A 5,364-nucleotide genomic window follows, 5' to 3' on the forward strand; every position below is an offset into this window, starting at 1 on the left:
CCGGCAGATTTTTTGCATCTGGGACAAGAAATTTTCCAGCCCCCCCCCCCACCCGACCGACGAACGCACTGCACACGAGCCCACGACCTCGACCGCCGCCACTCCGTCCTCGTGCCCCGCGTGCACGGTGAGGAACCCGGCGAGCGTGGACGCGTGCGTGACTCGTGGGGTGACCATGGAGAGGACGGCGCGCATGCCCAGCGCGCCCGCCAGCTCCGACAGCGGTGGCATCCCGCGCTCCTCCTCGGCGCACACGTTCTGCAGCCCGATGATGTCCGGCCTCGTCCACGCTCACGTAGCACCTCCTCCACGCTCCGCCGTCGGCTCGCGTCTAGCCCGCCCGACACCACCTGCTGCGGCATCCGGGCCCTCGGGCTACCGACCAGCCGGCCGCTCCTGTCAAGGTTGCTCAGCGTCTGCGGCGCCTGCGCTTTCAATATCCCCTTGGGTCGCGGCTGCGCGCTCGTGCCCGTGTCGGGGCCGCTCCAGTGCACGGCCTCGCGCTCCGCTCTCGCTCCTGCTTCAGGGACTGCGGCCACCGCGACCGCCATGGAGAACAGCGTCGCGTTAAACATCGCCCAGCGGCGACCCGGGGGGCGTGCACAGCGGGGGCGCCCGCTGGCTACCCCGCCTTCGGCCGCGAGGACGGCACCTAGCCGCGCTTCCCAACGGCGGCCTCGGCGTGCCCCTAGACTGGAGCCGGCGTCCGCGCCCGCGTCCGGCAGTACGACTGCCTCACTGCGCAGGTCGAGGCGCTGCGGGACGGCTGATGCCAACGGCGGCGAGGGCGCGGGAGAGTGAGGCCACCGCGGGCGCGCGGTGGCGGCAGTGCACCGGCGCCAGCGACGCCAGGAGCAGGGCTAGGAGGAGCTGCATTTGTGGGAGGAGGTGGTGGTTAGAGTGGAGGCTGTCACGCGGGTGTGGACGAATGGGATGCATGTGGGTGGGGCCCAGAGAAAAAGGTTGGAGAGAGGGAGTGGGAGGCTGACTGTGGGCCAAAGGACATGCAAAATCTTCTCTCTCCGCCCCAAGTGCCCCCCGATGGGCTGGGTGTGGCCTATGACCGCCGGCACTAACTTTGGCCAAACCTGACGAAATCTGGGCTCTTGGGATCACGAGTGGGCGAAAATTTAGGTGTCGGCGGCCAAAAAGTGGTCCTGGGGGGCGTCCTGGGGGGCGTCCTGGGGGGCAGCTGGAGATGCTCTAATGCAAGAAGGAACGCACACCTGGCTGAAATCAGAATGAGAGGAAGCTCGATGGGAGGGCCCGTATTTATAGCAGGCGACGATGAATCGAAAGACAAATCAAAGACAGCCACGGCATGTGAAGAAGAAGCGACCAGAAGCATAAAGAAAGGCGGCAGCCGACGAAATACCAGGCCTACAAAGCAGGCAGAAATCACATATTTGACCTGAGGCAGAAATCAATTCACAAACTGACCTGCTTTCAAAAAAAATTCACTCTGCTGACCCTTTCGTGTGGCGCCCGACAGCTGGGCGCCGCACCCTACTGTGCAGCGCCCATCACTTAGGCGTTGCACATCCTGCCAGCGTGGCAGCCCTGGTCCAGCTGCGGCCCCACAGACAGCACTGCAGCGCCTAAGACTTAGGCGCCGCACTGTGTATATTGCAGCGCCCGTGTCTTAGGCGCTGCATGTTGACTTAGCCCGCATCGGGCCAGACCCTCCCAGGCAGTTCTTCCAGTTGCTCTATTGTCACAGAGAGCGGCGGCGGCGGTGCCCCCTTCGGATCCCCCCCACACCCCCTCTCAGATTTGAAGTTTTGAGGCCTGGATTCGATCTCCAATCCTTCCTAGTACGTAAACTCCTCCGTTCCCTTTCTTTTCCTCCGTAAAATCGTTCCAATTTTAGGGATTTGCCCAAGATTAGGTGGAAATTTAGTTTTGCTTGGATTGGATCTTTCGGTGTTCCAGATTAAGTTTTTTGATGTAATATTGCAATTGGAGATGATAAGTCATCCATCTCAGGAGCCATTTCCTGGTCTGACCTTCAAATGTGGAATCCTTTTCTCATCAATGGCAAGTACTTTGAAAACAACTACCAAAATTTTATTTAGTTTTACAAGTATGCAGAGAGCCGACAAGGCAGCAATGCTATTGTTCAAATGTGGTCAAGGCAGGCTTTCGGTGTTTCAGAATGAGCACACATTCATTGCAACCAAAAGAATTGGTAGTCATATCCGGTAGTATATGATTCTTGTTGTGATGGAGGATGTGTAGTCATATCCGGTGTTCATATCCGGTGTTCATTCGTTAGGTGGAAACTCTTTCGGTGTTGTGATGGAGGATGTGTAGTCATATCCGGTAGTATATGATTCTTGTTAGTTAAACCTAGATTGTTTATTTTTTTTAGATATATATGAGATGCCTAGTTTTGTAGATAATTATGAGATGTTGAGTTTTTTAGATATATATTAGATGTTGAGTGTTTTCCGATATTTGAGATGAACTCATGTATGTTTATTGTTTGAAATTGTAAGGATGGTTTGGCTTCTGGACGATGTCTACGACGTGCAACACCGGTCCTACATGATGCGCGAGAAGGATAAGGTAATAATGAGTACTCTAAATCTTTTGCAAATTTGCCTTTAGTTGAAATTTACATGCCCTAAGATTTGTCATTCTTTTTTTTGCAGAAGCTTGAACCTCTGAAGATTCGGTATCACGGGGTCTCTGGTCCTGCCATGCTTACGACGAGCGGTACACACCGTACATCAAGCAGGCAGGACTACTCCCGTGGATTCTGTTGGTCAGCCGGTCCACGCCGAATCTGAACGCTCCACTGGTGTCTGCTTTTGTTGATCGATGGAGGCCGGAGACGCACAGTTTCCATGTTCGGACTGGGGAGATGACCGTGACGCTCGAGGATGTTGCGTTGATCACCGGTCTTGCTATCGACGGGAGGCCTCTCTGTATGAGCACCGATTCTGAAGGGTGGCGCGAGCAGATGATTGCTCTAATCAGTATGGCTCCTACCGAGGCTAAGGCTGATGTAGAGGAGGGAGAAGAGAAGAATAAGAGGGAAAGGAAAGCAGCTGGAGCTGCTTTCACGTGGATTCAAAATAACTTTGCGACGTGCCCTCCGGATGCCACTGATGATGTGATCCAGACACATGCTCGTGTGTATATGTGGTACATTGTGTCGAGGACTTTGTTTCCTGACTCCACTGGCAAGAACGCTCCATGGATGTGGCTGAAGGCGTTGACCGTCTTTGATAGCAAATGGAGATGGGGTTCAGCGACTCTTGCCTACTTGTACCGACAGGTAGTTGGTCTGTTTTGTGATCAACTCATTTCTTCATTAGCAATGCAAGCTTGCTGTCAAGTTAACATTGTTTTTTTCTTTCATATGTAGCTGGACGATGCGTGTTGCAGGATCACAGATAGTGCAGGCATTGGTGGTAATCTGCTTCTACTTTCTGTATGGAGCTGGGAGCGTCTGCCTGTTGGACGCCCGAAGAGCGTCAGGTTTGATCCTTGGTATGCAGATGAACATGACGAATTACGGCGCCCCACGTGGGCTTACAAGTGGGATATCGTTTCCGAGATGACGAACGATGTCAATCTCATGTACCAAAAGTACATTGCCGAGTTGGACACGATTACGCCTGAGCAGGTAAGGAGGTCATTACTTCAATCCTCAAATTTGCATTGTCCTTTCTCATGCTTGCTTGAAACATAGTCATCAAATTTGCATTGTCGCCCTGTTTCATAGGTGGAATGGCAGCCATATGGCGCGGGTGAGAGCTTGGGGTACACCGAGGAGTTCCGCCTCAACCCGGTGTGCTTGCAGGATAAGGATCTCTGGCTTATGCGGTGCCCATTGATATGCAACTGGGCGGTTGAGTTTCATTTGCCGCATCGCGTTTATCGTCAGTTTGGTCTGTTCCAACCTCACCCGCCGGACTGGGTGGACACGGACAAAGCACTTCATAGGTAAGAGAGCATGTCTGCGTATTGTCTAAGCATCGGGACTCCTTTTATTGTGCTAATGCTTGGTTTTATACCACGCAGGTTGGGCAGGAGAAGGCAGCGGAAGATAAAGGACTGGGACAAGCATCATGCTTTGTATGTTACCCGCTTCCAGCTTTCTGTGGAGCAAGCTCGTAGCACTGCACGCACCCCGCTTTGTGAGCACAACCAACAAGCTTTTGATAACTACGTAAGATGGTTTATTGGAACTACTCGAGTTGAGATATTGCCGCCGGCATATAATGAGGATATTCTTGAAGAACCAGTAAACTATGAGGATCTAGCAAAGGGGAAGTACAACAGAGATGTCAGGAAAGGGCAAGGAGTGCCTGCTGTTTCGGTGATTAACTATGTGGTAAAGTGTTCCGTTCTTTACTTTCCCGTTGACCGTATTACACATGTTTGAATGGCTAACACATTCATTCTTTCTCATCCTTAGTGCACCGAGATCAAGAAAGCAGCTGATGAGAGCCAGTCTATTCTGGAGAAGACACCGGTTGGAACTGGCAATGATGATGGTTCACTACGAGCATTCCTCAAGGTACATATCGCATTCACTATGAGAGCCAGTCTATGTTGCGAAGTTTGATATGTTACACACTTGTTCATGTTACAGCGTCAGGCCAAGAAGTTAAGGCGGTTATCGAACTTACTCGATTGTCGTGATCCTGAATATGAATCACCATCTGCCTCTAGGTCTGGTACACCATCAGACCCCGCATCTCACCATGAGGGGGACGATGTGAGTTCCTCCTATGCTTATATGGATGATGAGGGTGCGCTCACCCAAGAGGTATGACTAAGCCTTTAGATGTGATTCTCACTTGATTACGACACCGTCCTTGACCATATTGTTTCATTCTGTGATAGGGCCATGAGCTTGATGATGACATGTTATTGGCGGACGCTCAAGCTCAGTCTGCATATGTGTTCAAGCCTAGGCAGCCCAGACGCCGGTACACGCCCAACGACTATGACAACAGAGGCAACCCAAAGGTGGTCGTAGGGACCTCGCGGATGGCTAGCTTGGATGATGAGGCGGAGGCGGAGCCGCAGGCAGAGGAGGAAGTGCGCGAAGAGGAGCCTCGTGCTCCTAAGAAGAAGAAGATTACCTGCAGGCGTGGCACCAGGAACACGCGTGGAAGGCATTAGTGCTTTGTGTTAGGTTGATGAACTTGTGAGGTTATGTTATATGATGAACTTGTGAACTTGTGAGGTTGATTAACTTGTGAGGTTATGTTATGGTATTTGTGTTTGCAAACTTGAAGCAAACTTGAATTGTCTTAAATGATGTGATGTTCAAGTTATTAGTTCTCTTTGCTTAGCATGTCTAGTTTATAGTACTTTTATTGATGTTTTAGTTATTTGAGTGCT

At 51.9% G+C, this 5,364-nt stretch overlaps 1 pseudogene; it reads left to right on the forward strand.

Moving 5' to 3' along the window:
* Nucleotides 1-2,499: 2,499 nt before the first annotated feature.
* Nucleotides 2,500-5,161, forward strand: LOC119368454 (annotated as a pseudogene).
* Nucleotides 5,162-5,364: the final 203 nt, after the last annotated feature.

The sequence above is a fragment of the Triticum dicoccoides genome, chromosome 2B (genome assembly GCF_002162155.2).
Source record: "Triticum dicoccoides isolate Atlit2015 ecotype Zavitan chromosome 2B, WEW_v2.0, whole genome shotgun sequence".
Lineage (NCBI taxonomy): Eukaryota > Viridiplantae > Streptophyta > Magnoliopsida > Poales > Poaceae > Triticum > Triticum dicoccoides.